Raw genomic sequence first — 17,507 nt, forward strand, 5'->3', positions numbered from 1 at the left:
TCATTGTTAGCTTTATTTTTTTTTCCAAGGGAGCAAGGACAAATCTTGATTTAGTAGAGACATCCAAGGCAATGCATACTTGCTATATTTGGTCATCCATTTATTAATCCAGCCTTTTAAGATAAGAGGTGAATGAAGAATTGTGGGCATCTAAGCTTAAAGGCTAGATAGCCAGAGGAGAGAGTGGGGAGTATATATGTATGTTTGCATGCACACGGGCTTGTGTGAGAGAGTTTATTTAACTGCTTGGCAATTTCCACAAATGAAGTGCTAGCATAAACATTTGGTAATCCCTATCTGGCCGCCAGAACAGAACTACTTACAATCTCTTCCATCAGGGCTTGAAAAATGTTGTCCTTCTGTGACATTAGTTCCTGCAAGAATTTCTGAAAGTGGTCCCACTGATGCGGGGAAACAGCTTCATACATACTGCTCTCTTTATGGGAGTTAGTCTTCTAATACCAGAGAGACAGATTAATGCCAGTTACCACAGGGAAATGTTAAATGTTCAGGATACAAAGGATATTCAAATGTCCACATATGACACAACACAGGAGGAATGAAAATGAATTTACTGTCTCTAACAAAAATTGTGGGCGGGGGGAGTGATTTCCCAGGATAAGGTCCATGTTACACTCTAGAAATCTCATTTATGACACATGAGTTACATTCAGTTAGACTCTATAGAATTTACATAGGAGGAACCTAAAACTGCAACAGACAAAGAGCCATCTGACCTCACCTGCAAACTACTTCAAGCCAAGCAGATTTTTCCTTCACGAAACAAAATGAACAGAAGATCTTTTTAAAGAATGCATACATATGAAGTATCTTGAGCCCCAAAGGCATACAGAATGTTGAGGGAAGCCAAACTAAAGGCAATCCCCCTTTTTCTTTTGAAACAGGAGAAAAGAAATGTTGAAATTTATATTTATTACATGTATACTTCACTTTTCTTCCACTTGCAAAGAACCCAACGTGGCTTACAAGGTTCTTCTCCCCACTTTATCTTCACAAAAACAACTTTGTGAGGCAGGCTAGGCAGAGTGAGTGACTGGCCCTAAGTCACCCAGTGAGATTCATGACTCATTGAGAACTAGAACCCAGGTCTCCTGAATCCCAGTCCATCATGCTTAACCATTACACTGCCACAGAGAATTATGGTATAAGGGGGCACAAAACTTTGTTCCTTCCACTAGGCTCTCCTGGAGCAGGAGTATGTCTGACACTTCTTGCATAGTTGTATTTTATTACTCTCCACTCTTCATGTCATGATCAAGTGAAGATTATATCTTCAGAAGCCTGTTCTATTAAAAAGATGAATCTTGGACATACCTCTTCTAGTGAAGTAAGTTTCACAGTGAGGGACTCAACCCCCTTTTTCTATAATAAGAAATGAGAAAGTTCAGGAAAATGTATTAGTAAAGATGGAAAACTAAGTCAGGCTGCAATTCTGTATACACTTACCTTGCTTCTGAGTAGATATGGTTGTCTATTTAACAGGAAATCCCATCAAGCTGAATGGGGCTTGCACCCCAGTAAGTATATAAGTATATATAGGACTGTAGGCTAGGAGTTAGAGCCTCAGGGTGCCCTTCCACTTCTGCTCACTTGAGCTGCCTCTCCCCTGAATCCCCCACCTCATTGAATAAAAAGGATACATGTGAATTTAGGTGGCTTATCTCTCCCCAACATTTTCTAGATTATAAAGGTTTCTTATATATATCAGGGACACCTATAAACTTGGTCCTATACAAAGGTTGCATCCACCACTTACTACATCTTGGGATGTCTAGTCCATTTCAAGCCATTCTACTCCTTGCTAGTTGGACTTTCCCACCAGAATGACTTGCTCTTAGAGTTCAAACCTTTTGCTATTTTAGGGTTATCCTAAAATAATCCAATACAGTAAATCATGGCCAGGGTCTATGGGAAAAAAAGATCAAAAACCTCTTCCTTCTATCCCCACTTTCCACAGACAGAAAGAGAGATATTAGAGAACTATACATCACTAAGGAACATATCTCTCTTCCTCCAACAGTCTCACAATGACAGCCTAGAATTTGCTGTTTGCTGGTATCTTGCTTTACTCTCTTGGTGGCCCCAAAGCAATTGCATTAAGGCCCATGTATCTCTTCTATACTAGAACAGAGTGGGTGGAAGGTTGAGCTCCAGAAGTTGAACCTCCAACACCCAGAAGCTCCTGCCAGCAGGGCCGAGAATCAGAAAGTCTGAAAGCTAAAGCCTAAAACAGCAGGAAATCTACTTTTAGTGCATCCCTGCACTATAGGCTGCCTTTGGTGGTTGCACACTTATGACATCCTGTGTGAGGAACACTTGGGTCAGAGAAAGGGCCTGGAATGCCATTCATGGTGGCTGGGCTCTGTGCAAGAAGGCGCAGGGAAGGCCACAGTGCTGGTTCAGGCGCCTGAGAATCCTGCCTGCAGTCTGGTTGGCTGGAGCTTGGTTCTATTGCGGCATAATTTGCATCAGGGTTCATATTGATGCTTCAATCAAAGGCTGCTCTTACACAAAAAAACAATAGCACCAACAAATCACTCTTAGTGTCCCAACTAAGTGCAAGCCAACATCTGCTTGCAGAGATGCAGTGGCATGGGGGAAGAAAGAGTAAATGAAATTAAATTTCATTTCATCAACAATAATTTTAGATATTACACAGATGGCAGCAAACCCAGGTTTGCTACCAAATGCAAACTCAGCTGGAAGCTATTGGCAGGGAGTTCCAGATCTTGGGTCAGAGAGTACCTGCATGTGACGCATGCCTGAAAGCAAACACATACTAAATTTATACCTTGCAGTAGGGTGAGGATCGTGCCTGAAGACTAGTGAAAATTGTGTCCACAAAGGGTTTTTTAAATGGTAATTTGTTTCAATAATTAGCAGGAAGATTTTTAAAAGTCAAATTACAGGCAGTTGGGGGTCAAATTTTCTCAAAGCGGTACTCATAAAAATGGGCTCTTAAATACCAGACTTGTGAGGCATTCACAGATCACATGATTCTCTTCATGCAAGTTTGCCATTTTACTCTTAGTGTCTTCAAGTTCATTGTATATGTGTTCAAAGTTTCTTAGAGGTTTCTGCATACTACAAAACAAAAAGTTAGAGATACTTAAGTAGAATCTTTTTAAAAAATAACATAACAATGGAGCATGCTTCCAGGTGATATTTTATGACAGTATCACCCTGCCTTGTTCACCAAATTTTATGGGGAATGGGGAAGAAGTTGCTTTCCACGTGTAACACTCCTGGGTTTTCCCACTACTTCTTATATCTGTTTTTATACCATAGAAAATTCCTTAGGGAGAAAAAGGCAGAAAGGTTGCACAATGTCTTCTAAGTGCTAGTGCTAGGAGATCCCTATCTGGAAGGCTAAAAGAGGCAGAAGATAGAAGCAGGGGGAAATGACTTCAACATTTAGATAGTAGTAATACTAAGAGACTTTCTACAGAAGGTATTTGTTGTGTGTTCATGATTCCTCACCCACTGTACTTTCCAGGTGCTTTGCATGTCACTGTCATGTTCCCAGAAGAAGAAACATGTCTAAAAAGAAGAAACCATGTGTAATCGAAATCCCACAAAAAAATCCAAAAGTAGAGGCTTTGAGAAAGTGGTGGCTGAAAAGCCTTATTTAGAAAAGCCTTTAATCCTATGCATGCTGGAAATCTCCTTGAATTCAGTGGGATAAATATTTGAATATACAAATAGGAGTGGTTGCATAGGAGTAGTTGCAAACAGAACTTTGCTTCTGCCTACTTATACAATCGGAGTAGAAATGAGATAAGTAAAAATAACCTGAGGTGTTTCCAGATGGCAAGGCTACTAACGCTACCAATGAACAGACTGCGCAGCTATTCCCTCTCTTCTTCCTTGAAAGCTATTTTATGGAAAGAGGTGAGGAAAGAGGTTATGGGAGGGTTGCAAGTGGAAGATGTTGTAATTTGGACCATCCATAAAATTCCATGAATGAAGCAAGGTGAATGCACAATAAAACCCCATCTGGAAGCACTGCAGCAGTATTACTCGGAGTTTTAAACTATACCAGCATATGTTTAAAAACCTGTGAAGGACTGAACCCTGCTTTCTCCACCACTAAATTCCAATGCCTTGTCTTAAAATAATACACTCATGAATTTTAATATATCAGGGAGCAATCCTATTGCCATGACAGTAAGCATAAGGCTCCAAATTTGGGGACTGCTCTTATGCAGGGAAGGAGGAATGCTGGACCTGACCTTTGCCTCCCAGTCTTTGCACCTGGCATTTTCACTTTTTTGCCTGTGCAAAAAAGTACAGAAAAAGAAGAGGAATTCTGGAGAGAGAGGGAAGGGGGAGAAGCCCCAGCATAGTTTATAACCTGGCCTTCCTGACTCCTCCCTTCCCCATGAAAGGCCCCCTTTTCTTCCTCTCCTAGGTCATGTTCTAAGTCTTGAAGAGGCAGCTGGGGTGATTCTTCCCACATCAGCTGTGGGGCATAGACTGTGGGCATAGACTGGAGATTCCCCACTTGGATGGTGGAATGCTGTTTTGGCCTCAGTTCTGGGAATCCAAAGTATTCAACAATATAGGAGCCACAAAATAGGGCCACAAGATTGATCCTTTTGTGGAATTTTGCACATCTCATCCTGTAAATCAGAAAACACACACCAAAAATAATACCTTGTTAGTCTGCCTCTCAGCTCCACAATATCATCTGTCAATTGCAGATAGGTTTCCTCAGACACCTCCATTACTTTCTGCATCTCCAGTAGTTGCTCAGACATTTTCTGATTCATGTATTTTAAATCTTCAACACTGCTGATTAAGTCAAAAGCCCTTAATAAAACAGCATGTAATTTCTCAGCATTAGACAGATTTTTCTCAGTCTAAAACTTTTTAGAGGTTTGCAAGCTATTAACAGCTAATGCAGTAGCTTAATATACACTTGATGGCCCCAATCCAGCTGTGAGTTCCCACAGGAACTACTGGGGCTACAAGTACAAAACATTTTCAGAAAATGCAACATCACACTGATAAAAGCTTGTCCCAATCTTTGCAATTAATATTACTTCCTGCTCTCTGAATCATTTATTTTTTTAAAGCGTGGAAAAGATAAACACAAAACTGATGTGAAAGACCAGTTCAGTGCAACACACATAATGGAAGAAACCCTTAAGTTTCATCATCATCATCATCATCATCATCATCATCATCATCATTGAATTTGTCTGGAAGTCACTCATTGGCATCACGCTTTCTGGGCAGCCATTACAATAAAAATACCAATAAGTAGCATAAATGAAATGATACAATTAAAATATCATAATAAACAGGATAAAATCACATATAAGGAGTCAAGTAAAAATAAAACTTAATATATTTAAACCAGGGCAAATTCATATAAATAATCTAAGTGGTGGCATAGGTGTGCAGGAAAAGGAAAGTTTTGGTTAGGTACCTAAAGCTCAGCAAGGTAGGTGCCTAATGAAGCTCTAACAGTAGAGCGTTCTGCAGCTGGGGTGCCACCACAGGAAGGGCCCTCCTCCTAGCAGCTTCCCCTTAACCTCCTTAGGGAGGTGGGGGATCATAGGAGGAATTCCGTTAATGTTCTTAATATTACCTGGAAACACACAGTTCAGATTCTTCAGCTCTTCCTTCAAATATCTCAGCATCTTCATCAGATAAGAATGACATCACACCTGTGTGAGAAAAGATGGTATCCCATTAAATGTTATTGACAACGCATACTAAAAATGTACTGGAAGTATTGGTTGATCTAAATTTGTTATAGAAAATTCTAAGAAGCACTTTAAAAGCAAATACAAAAAATAAAGTCATCACAATGTAACAGGCACAATTAAGGCATTTGATCTAATTGTATCTAATTTTCATTAAATAAATAAAAATCCAACACATCACTACATGTACATTCCATGAACTCTTCAAGAAAATACAGAGGGAGTTTTATTGCATTTTATCCCCTTAACAGTCCTGTAAGGTACATTGGGCTGCAACTCACAGCGCAATTCTGCATCTGTCAACTCAAAAGACATTTCCATTGAATTCAATGGGACTTACTCCCCAGTAAGAATTGCCTGTGTCTTCTCTTCTGCACACTACACCAAAATGGTTCTGAGTAATGGTCTTTACATTGATTACAATTGTAAGGACAGCTGTCCTTTGCTAGGTTATAGGTTACTGCATCCCCTGTGTGATTTGAGCACATATGTCCAAGGTGGCCAACAAGTCTAATCTCAGGACCTAGCACAATGACCCCATACTGTTGGTGGGGCAGTAGGCAGGGTGAGGAATCCTCACTGGCCTGGTTCTTGTAGCATGAACTCCAAAATTTGTGAGTAATTATGCACAGCTGTAGCTCTGTTTTACAGTACTCACCATTGTACTGCAAGTTTCCATTGGAGGCATTTCTGCACTTGTCAGCCTCGGTTTCTGAAATGCTAGATTAAAAGAGAGAGAGATCACATACTACCTGAAGGCATTTTATAATGGTAAGCCTGATTTGCTGATCTCCCAAGCCTCTGCACATTTCTTTTATGGAAATTATGTTAATTAGTTCATTATGCCAGACATAAGGGAAACAGTTCAGAGAAAAATTCTAGAGACGTTGCAGTAAAATATACTGCAACAAGACTGTACCCAAGGGCTTAGTGACATTGACTGTGATCTGGATCAGGGTTGGGCAACTGTGGAAGGTCTGGGAGACCTTTTCATCCTCTGGACACCACCCCTTCTGAGCTACTTTCCATGGGATCCTACAGAGTTCAAGGTGCAGCCTGATTTAAAAAAACAGAAATCAGCAGTTTGATGACCAAATTCAGCTGCAAACTCATCTGCAGTGCTACAGATGTTAAGTTAAGCCTGTCTGCAAGTTAAATTTTAACCTTATAATGGTCCATAGTGCCAAAACTAACTATTTTCTCTGTCACCCCAAATTGACAGTGCAGGAGGAGGCAATGCTGTCTGATACAGACTGTCCGTTGCCTTCTTCTGATCTAGGAACTGCATCCCCAATAAGCAGACATCTCTACGAATGGAGTGGGGATGAAGACCAAACAGATCATTCTCTTATCTTTCTTACCTGAAATATAAATATTTTCATTTCCAATTAAATAAAAGGTATATCAGAGTAATGGTGAACAACATTCCATTGAAGGCATTGGTTCCCAAAGCCTTATAATATTGAAATAAAGCATATCAAAGATGGATGTTTTGCTTCATTCTCATCCTGGTTTCTGTGCCAACTAGTAATTCACCAGAAGAGAAGGCTGTGTTCCGCTTGGAGGAGAACAAACACTTTAGCTATACATTCTGCAACTGTGCTTTCTTGCCATGTTTCATAGGAGGCTTAATTGATTAGATGAAAAGTCCAAAGCAGATTTGCAACATCTGTTGCATGTTTTATTTTTGTTTTAACATATCTAGATCTGCTAATTAGGTCTTGCATTCCTTTATACACTTACTGGAGAGCAAACCCTGCTAAACTCTAGGAAAGCTAGATGTAAGGATGTTACATACATTCTTTCCTTTCAAACTAGTTGAAAGGAAACCAGATGAGGGCAGTAGCTGCTATTTATAGTAAAGAGATATATCCAGTAGCAAATCACAGGTGAACATCCCATGAAGCATAGCTGCCAGTGCAGCTTACTTCCAAGTGAGCATGCATAGGACTGGGCCATGAGGGAGGGAAGCTATCCCTCTGTTCACCTTGCTAGGCAACCCATCCAAAATATGCATGTATTATGTTTGTGAGTTAGGCAATGACATGCATGAATTCAACAGCAGAGGCCAAAACAGCACCAAAGAGTGCTAGTTTTCAGCATTCCAGTCACTATACAATATACCATCCACCCCCTATTGGTCTCCCTAACTCTGGTATTTCCTTCACGGGCCAAAAAATGTCCTTAGCAGATCACATAATGCTAGAACAATAGGAGTCCTAATGGCTGGGGCTTGCTTTTGAAAATAAATGATGTCACAAGACAAGCCTGCCAAACCCTGGCAGAAGAACACCCTGGGAAAGCCATTCTTGCTGTTTCTCATAAACACACGTCTACTGCTTAAACATGAAGACAGAGTTTAAACAAAATTGTAAGGTTAAACAAGCTAGTCAGAACAGTGGCATTTTCAGAGCAAAATATTGAGGCAAAGAAAGGCAAAAACGTCTCCTCTGCAACTTTCCAATCCTTGTTAGCATTACTACACAAACACAGAACTAAGACACCAGAGTGCTTTATAATCCATACTGCCAGTCATGTGGAGGGACTATGGCCACTGTGGCAGAACTCAGAGGTGGTACTTGCACACTTTAAAAGTGCTGAGGCAGTAGAAAGCAAAGTCCAACTTTTGTTAACCTGGTTCCTCCTCTGGTCCTACTGCTCACCTTTGGGACCAGCAATGGGACAGAGGAACAGGGTAGGAAAAGTAGGCGCTCTGTCACATGGCACAACTTCAGAAAAATGTAGGCAGTGCCTTGGGATTGTCACCAGGAGCCTTGCCAATCTACCTCAGTCAGAACGGTCAGCCCACAGGGCAGAGTAAAAAGTAGCTTCATTTACCAGTCTTGACAGCATATGGTGATCCATTTCTTCATTGTATCATGAAATGTTTCTCTGCCAACCAGAATGTTTTGCCTGTCAGGATCCAGCATGTTGTAGAGCAAGAGAAGTTTGCTGTTCTCACAGCTATGCCCAGTCACATCTTCTAAATATTTGATAAAAACAGATGCAGGTACTGCTCCTGTAAGAAAAGGGAGGGGAGAAGCAGCAGCCAGATACAGTGAATAGCGACCTAGATTTTCATAATTTGTACAAACATTCCACTAAATGGCTTCCCATTTGCAAACTTTCACTAGCACCCACACAGTTCTCCACACCCAACTGCCTTCAGGGTCAAAGATCGGATGTGGTATCAAATGTACCTGTTTCTTTGGTGTTGCAAACTTCAAAGGTAATGTTGATTAAATCATCTTCGGAGCAATCAGCAGACAGGGACATGTTGTTAGCTACAGATGCTTCAATTGTAGAACTGACTTTTCCTAAAACCAAAATTGCAGGAAAAGGTAATATAACCTGAGGGACAGGCTCTTTTTAAAGGACAAGGCACTGTTTGCAAGAGATCATATGCCTAAGAACAAGCTCTCTACCAGCCATGCCCCAGAAAAAGGTATGAATTTACAATTGTACCAAAGCCAGTGGTTGCATAATCTGTCAAAACCAAGGAAGGAATGGAACTTAAAACCCAGGACTCATTAGCTCCCTCAGTACTTAACCTTAACCTTACAGGGCTTAGAGCTTAACATACTACAATAGTAGCTTCTGAAACAAGATTTTGTAATATTAACTGGCCCTACTGAAATATGTGTTGTAATCTGAAGTAAACATTTTAGAACTTGACTAGAGAACCAGATTGACAACGCTTGGCACATCCACAGTTGAAGCCACAACATTTATGTACCTATATTAGGAATGTGAATGTTTTGCACACTGAAAACTAAGCCTCCACAGCTGGAAACAAAAGGACTGCAGCATGTAAACATGAGCTGCTTCCAGACAGTTGCCTCTTTGCTCTAATAAGTCAGTTATTCAACCACAGGCTTGCAGATGAATTGCAACTGGATTTTCACCCAACTAGGATTATTGCTCTTTTCCCCCATGTTCATTTTCCTGTGTTGCATCCATATCAGTGGTGGGGAAGTTCCAGGTCACTGAGGAAAAACAAACTTGGAGTGACCCATTAAAAAGTGACCCAATTATGAATTGGCTAAGTGCTTATTCACTTAAGTGTGATTTCCCACTACTATCACTGAAGTATCAGAAAAAACATATTTAATGTTTGGTTTGGATTGAAAGTATAAATTAGAGGTGTTGAATTAGGAAAAATACTTCACTAATAGACCAGAAAGGTGTTTCTTTCCCCCTCCTGGGGGACTTCAATCTCCATGCCGAGACTGTTCTGACCGGGGTGGCTCAGGACTTCATGGCCTCCATGATGGCCATGGGGCTGTCTCAACGTCATAGGCCCGACCCATGAACATGGACACACGCTGGACCTTGTTTTCTCAATGGGGCAGGAAGAGGGTGATCTGAGGGTGAGGAATTTGTGTCTGACTCCCTTGTCATGGTCAGATCACTTCCTCGTGAGGTTTGAGCTCGATGCCGGCTTTCCCTCTGTAAGGGTGCAGACTCTATTGTGTTGGTCTGCCCTCGGAGCCGGATGGATCCGGATGGATTCCTGAAGGCCCTGGGGGAGTTTCCAGTTGACAAGTCTGGTGCTCCTGTTGAGGCTCTGGTTGAACTATGGAATGGGGAAATGACCAGGGCTATTGACACGATTGCTCCCAAGCGTCCTCTCCTGCTCGGCAGAGCCCGTTCATCCCCATGGTACACATCTGAATTATGGGCGATGAAGCAGGTTGGGAGACGTCTAGAGCGTAGGTGGAGGAAATCATGGGATGAATCTGACCGAACATGCCTACGAGCTCATTATAGAGCCTATGCTGTGGTGGTGGGAGCGGCGAAGAAGAAATTCTTCTCCACTTCCATTGCCTCCTCACAGTGCTGTCCAGCGAAGCTCTTTCGAGTGATACATGGGCTGATTCATCCTGGCCCTAAAAAAGATCCTGTACCACCTTTGATGGCCTGCTGTGATGACTTTGCCCAGCACTTTAAGGAGAAAATTGCTCAGATTTGTCATGAGATGGACTCCACAAGTAATTCAGATCCTTTATGGGAGATGCCAATGACTCCATCTGGCCAGGTGTTATTGGATGAATTTCAGTTCCTAGGCTTGATGATATGGATTAAGGGGCCTGATGATATGGATAAGGTGCTTGGACGGATACGTCCCACCACCTGCTTACTTGACCCTTGCCCATCGTGGCTGCTGACCAAAGCCAAACACGGGGTCCTGGAGGTTATTAATGCCTCTCTGAGGGATGGCCGGGTGCCCACTCCTTTAAAGGAGGCGGTATTCAGGCCTGTCCTAAAGAAGGCGTCCCTGGATCCAGAGATGGCTGCCAATTATAGACCGGTGGCCAACATCCCTTTTTGGACAAGGTGTTGGAACGGGTGGTGGCGGAACAACTCCAAGCACTCTTCGATGAAACTGATTATTTGGACCCATTTCAGTCCGGCTTCAGATCCGGGTTTGGTACTGAATCTGCCTTGGCCACGCTGTACAATGACCTGTGCAGGGAGAGAGACAGGGAGAATGCATCCCTGTTGGTCCTCCTGGACCTCTCAGCGGCTTTCGATACCATTGACCATGGTATCCTTCTGGATAGGCCCTCAGGATTGGGAGTAGGAGGCACTGCTTGGCAGTGGTTCCGATCCTACCTTGACAGCTGATTCCAGAAGGTGGTGCTGAGGAACTTTGGCTCTGCGCCAAGGCAGCTATGCCATGGAGTACCGCAGGGTTCCATCTTGTCCCCCTTGCTATTTAACATCTACATGAAACTGCTGGGAGAGGTCATCAGGAGGTTTGGGTTGCGGAACCATTAGTATGCTGATGACAGCCAGCTCTACCTCTCTTTTTCAACCGATCCAGGTGAGGCAGTGGCTATACTGAACAGGTGCCTGGCTGAGGTAATGGGCTGGATGAGGGCCAATAAACTGAAACTTAATCCAGACAAGACAGAAGTCCTGTTGGTGGGTGGATCGAACTCCTGGGTAGGTAGCCTGGACCTTGCCCTGGATGGGGTTGCACTCCCTCTAAAGGACAGGGTCTGCAGCTTGGGAGTGCTCCTCGACCCAGAGCTGTCCTTGGAAGCTCAAGTGATTGCAGTGGCGAGAAGCACTTTCCTTCAGCTTTGGCTAATCCATCAGCTGCATCCCTACTTGGAAGAAGACAGCCTAGCAACAGTGACACATGCATTGGTTACTTCCCGTTTGGATTTCTGTAACGTGCTCTACGTGGGGCTGCCCCTGAAGACAGTCTGTATACTTCAGACGGTGCAAAACAGAGCAGCCAGGTTGCTGACAGGGACTGGGCGTTATTCTCACATAACCCCAGTCCTTTTCCAGTTTCACTGGCTTCCCATTGAAGTCCGGGCTCAATTCAAGGTGCTGGTTATTACCTATGAAGCCCTTAACGGCTTGGGACTGGATACCTGAAGGAATGCCTTCTTCCATATTTGCCCTCCCAACCCTTGAGGTCGGCAGCAGAGGCTCTCCTCTGGGAACCCTCCATGAAAGATATTAGGAGGCAAAGTACCCGGAGAAGGGCTTTCTCTGAGGTGGCACCCCATCTATGGAATGTGCTCCCCAGAGAGGTCTGCCTGGCGCCATCGTTATTTGTTTTTTGGTGCCGGGTTAAGACCTTTTTATTCCAGCGGTATTTTAATAAATTTTATTATTGTCTTTTTTTTGTTTTTAATTGCAGCCAGTGTGGGTTGGAAATTTTATTTATGTTATTTATGTCGTTTATGTTATTTTTGACATTGTAAGTCGTCCTGAGGCTTTTTTGCGAATAGGACGGCATATAAATATTTTAAATAAATAAATAATAAAATAAATAAAGGTTAGCATTATAGAATAATATTTTTAATCCAGCAGTATTAAATGAAAACATAAAGCAATGATAGCTATAGTCATAAAAGAGTTTTAGTGCTAATTAAAAGATCTATGATTATACAATAGTAATCACCACACTGGTTATATGAATGACTGCAACAGATGTGGACTATTTTCACAATACATGTTTAACACAGAGTTCATTCATTTTTTATGGTGGGGGATACTCCCAACAGATGTGTTTTCACATCAGGACAACTCAACCTGTCAATAGGCCAAGGTAGGTTGGTTGTCATGCAAACAACCTACTGTGAACCCTCCCCCACTTGCAAGAATATTCCAGAAGTACTGCAAGAGGAACAAGTTATTCCCCCTTTCCCTGCAATGAGCTGTTTTGGGATTGCTGCAGTTTCATTCCCTTTTCTGGAGATCAAACCTGTGTTTGCAATTCTTTTTTTGAAAGCTATGAGCAGTTCCTTCAGAGTTCTCCAGTGACAAGCTGGAGAGGCTTCCTGAGCACAAGAACAATTATGCTAACAATTATTCATTTTTTAAAAACGCTTAGCTGTGTTTCTGCAACTGCAAACCTTCACTGTTGAGCTACTGCTGGGATCTGAAGCCTCAGCTGGAGCAATATTCAGGGGTTGCCTGTTGCCAAGGGGCAGAAGGTGAGCTGTCAAGATAAACCAAAAGTACAGGCGATATTTAGCTGAGAAAAGCAGGGTTGGTAGATTTAAAATCTCATACACAACAAGATCTTCACCCCCCCCCCCTTTTCCCAATAGGGTATATATTTTGCCCTTTATCCCCACCTGCTTAAGAAAGTACAAATGTGTACCTCCTGCCTTTTTTCAAGGGAAAAGGGGTTTTGACAGATAATTATCAAAACTCTAGGTCCACTTCAAAATAAGGTTTTGAGCGGGAAATGGGTGATTTTGGACTGGGACATGTCTGTACATCAAAACTTCTCTTTTCCATAGGAAAAGGGGTGGAATGCACTTGCATGAGCACCTAGAGCCCCAGGAAAACCATAATGCAGGCACCCTGGTGGAAACTAAGGGAGTGGGAAAGCTGAGGACCTACCATAAAGGGAATTGAAATTCCCCTCCAATATCATCATTCAGGGTCTGGGTGGCAGAAGTGAAGCCAGATGTAGCAGGACCAGGGCAGAAGAACTTGATGAAGGGTCAAGTCCAAACACTGTCCAGAGACTGACAGTGAAGTCGGAAGCAAGCCTGTAGTCGAGCAAACAGGCTGAAGTCGGGAATGAGGAATATGTATAATGACAAGACAAGGACATAGCTATAAACAAGCAATGCTTGAAAACCAAGAAGACAACAAAGCAGGGAGCAAGTATGCAGGGTAACCTGGTGGAATTAAGGAACAGCAGTAGGGGTAGAAAACAAGGCAGATAGAAAGGTGAGACAAGGCAAGGCAAGGCAAAAAAAAAAAAAAAACAATATATAGCATGATGCAGCAAGATATGGTACGAACTGGATCCAAGATGGGTCAGGTGTAGATTCAGGAGCTATAATGTGATGCAGGAAGACCTGTACTGCTGAAGTAAGACAGGAAGGCACACAAAGTTTTTGTGCAAAAATGGTAAGAAAATAATATTTAGAGCAGCTCCTCCAATGTGTCACTGGAGCACTTGTAGGGCTGCTTGTAGCTGGACAGCCTGCTTTTGTGATCTCTCTCTACCCCACCCCACAAACAAAAGAAAATCAAAAGTGCTGAACCCAACAAAAGTGCTGAACCCAAAATGGCTAATGACAACAGGGGATGGTGGCAGCCAATGCCAGTTACACCCAGGTGCCAATTAGGCATCGGGAGGCGGGGAGCTAGTATTCATCCAGTAGCCCTATGGAAAAGCAGCAAGGATTGTTGTTGGTGGCTAGTGAGACCCATGGAAAAAGCAGCAAATCCCTTTATTCGCTTTGGTCATCTGGGTTTGGATTACTCGTCTTAGGTAGAAAAATCCTTATTTGGGGTGGGTTGTTGCAGGAGCACTTGTAGGGCTTGTTGGCCACCTACAGGCCGCCTGGAGGAAATCAGTCTGGATCTGCATGACCAAGCAACCCACCATGGATTATCATGTTGTATGAACCTACTCAGTGGTTTATCATGTTGTAAGAACCTACTCAGGGTTGCCATCCATTTGTAAATCCTTCCAAGTTTTCCTAGTGACTCTTCCATTATTCTTGCTACAGAAGGCTTTTTTAAAGAAGAATTACGGACCAGTGCAATTTCCACAGGTGTCTCGAAGTGTTTCCAGACAGAGCAGTCTTAGTGCTACTGGCCAGAAGGCATTATAATAGGACAGTTGCATCTTTTTAACTTAATGGATTTTACATAAGAAAAAAATATAGAAGACATAGTGGGAAAACCTGGGCAGGTTACAAGAGGAAGATTTTGCCTGGAATTCTTGTAGAATTCTGTGACCAAAGCAGGTCAATAGTGCCATTGAGAACACCTCAGTGTTACTCTTCTGCCTCTTCAAAGAAGTTTGGTTTTAACATAGGCAGCAAGATATTGGGCAGATGAACATATGATAGGTCAGATAGACTTGTGAAGGGCTGGAAATAATATGGGGAATTCCCTTCTTACCCTTCATGGGTGCTTCTGGACTGATGCTTTGAATGCTATAAAAAACAACTGTGCAGCTGTTTCACAATTTCATCCTTAATGTATTTTTTGTGGGGGTGGCAGGAGCAATGGAAAAATACAGGGGGGTTACAAATGGAAACCAGTTGTTTGGATAAAACCAATGCAATCCAAAATGTTATATGAATGAGGTAGGGTAGTTTCATGATAAAAGTGTCATCTGGAAGTACCCAGATAAAGGTAAGATGAAGTAAAACTGGAGATTTTCAAGTTCCAAACATTAAGGCTTCAGCAGAACCATTACATTCTTAGCTTATAACAACATACCTTGTGAAGAGATACCTGACCTGTAATTCATGCTTACTACAGTCAACTACTGACTCCAAGGACAGGTTTGCATAATTGCAGTGAGTGAAATAAACCATGGTGACATAATTTCTGTGCCTTGAATCCCAGTTCCACACAGACAGGATTTTCTTAATTACCTGTGCTTTACACAGCTTGCCATTTTGTCTGGACCATGGGCTATTGTTGGATTGTGTGAGGGTTGCTGTCTCCACAAACAAGACATGCCATCCGGTTCTGATGACACAGTAAGCTACACCAGCAAGAACAATGATTGAAATTTGAATAACAGGTATGATGCAGTTGTTTAACTATGCTATGGTCATGTGGTTCATTAGAATTTTCTAATTTCCCTTTATCAGGTAACAAGAACAAATTCTTTGAAAAATATTCATAATATATTCATAAAAATAATAATTAGCAGCTAGTTACACTTTGTAACATTCAAAGTACTTCTGATACTTAAAACATAGAGACTCAGTCTAGCAAAGAAAAAAACCAGGGAAATCCATAAAAGGAATCATTTTGCTTAAAACTATTTGTATGTGTACATTCTTGTTAAAAGTACTATTTCTAAAGGACACATAATGAAAGTACTGTTTCTAAAGGACTACACTTCCAACACAATGCATTTTCTACAGTTACAATATGCCCATGTAGGATATTGCATTATATTTGCTGTTGTGAAGAAACATATTAGCTGCTGCTATTTGTTATGACTCGCTTTAGTTTCATACAGGCAGAATAAAATAGCTCACTTAACTAGAATGGTGAGATTTCATTCTAAACCAGCATAGGGATCATAAGCAAAAACAGAAAACAAAAACTTAGACTTGAGTTATGGGTCTTAAACAAACTGACCATTAAGATGGTTCTTCTTTCTCCCTTCTTTATTGCCTCACTTGAAAGTGGTATGATTCTCATGAACACAAAACACTCTGATCTTACATATGCAGTAAAATAGCAATTATGGGAGGACTTTCACATTATTAAATCCCTTTCTCATCCCATTGTCATCAAAAGCACATGGGTAATAGTTCATAAGACCAATTAGTCAAAATTATTTTATCTTTCAGGAAGATGACCAACCTACCCATCAGGCTGAGGAAGAGTCACTCCTGATATGCTTGCTTGCGTCTTCCCTTCCATCCCATTTTTCCTTCAGGTGTTAGATTGTGCATCTATAGTTAGGAACTGTCCTATCTTTTAGCACCTGTCCCATAATTTAAAATGTCACATGTTTTAAATAAAAGTTGAAAATATAGTAATAATTTGAGGGTGTTTAACTTTTGTCCTTTTGTTAAGGACAGTATTAATAGTATGAATGATAGAATGTAAAGTTCCAAACAAAGGCTTACATGTAGATGCAAATGCAAGTGCTTTTCCCATTCTCAGCTGACATGGATTTGCTACCAAGGATGTTCTGATTAGTGTGTTGTTTGTATTAGGCTTCTTTAAGCATCTCTGATCACCAAATGTCTTAGCAGTTCAAAGGTATCACCCGAAGCACTTGACTTCTCAAGCAGCTGTTACATCTGCATTCCTAACACCGGCTTGATGTGCAGCCATCAGTTATTTCCAGGCTGTGGAAATATCACCTGCTTGTTCCCATACATACCGCATGAAAGGTAGAGCAGCAAGCCAGGCCAGTTTTTTTTCCTGATCTTAGTATAAGCCAAAGTATCCTATATTCAAACTGTTCTAGCCATGTTAAAACTGCTATCATTTTTCACTACCTTTTGACTGAAAGTTTATATTGAATTAATCTCATAAACGTGTTAGATAAATATATTGAACAAAGAATGAAAATCAACTGCATTATGGTGCAATCGTCTAGTCAGCCCTACAATCACATACAATCCAACATTCAACAGAAAAAAATGGAATATTGCTGCAATTGTAACACTCCTCATGGTTAGGACCTCTCTCACATTTTTCTAAAGCAGAGTTGGGAGAACCTGACCACTGGTGAATGAAGGGATGGGACTTGGAGTCCAACAGTATTTGGAAGGCCAAAACTTCCTCACTTCT

General features: G+C 41.7%; 1 long non-coding RNA gene across 1 annotated transcript; it reads left to right on the top strand.

The window, feature by feature from the left end:
- Window positions 1–15,311: 15,311 nt before the first annotated feature.
- On the top strand, window positions 15,312–16,747 carry LOC123021411. Its single transcript, XR_006414307.1, has 2 exons — window positions 15,312–15,768; window positions 16,553–16,747. It is a non-coding gene; the product is annotated as an uncharacterized LOC123021411 (long non-coding RNA).
- The last annotated feature ends 760 nt before the right edge of the window (window positions 16,748–17,507 follow it).

Source organism: Varanus komodoensis, unplaced genomic scaffold (genome assembly GCF_004798865.1).
Source record: "Varanus komodoensis strain SLA01 unplaced genomic scaffold, ASM479886v1 scaffold16, whole genome shotgun sequence".
NCBI classification, from domain to species: domain Eukaryota; kingdom Metazoa; phylum Chordata; class Lepidosauria; order Squamata; family Varanidae; genus Varanus; species Varanus komodoensis.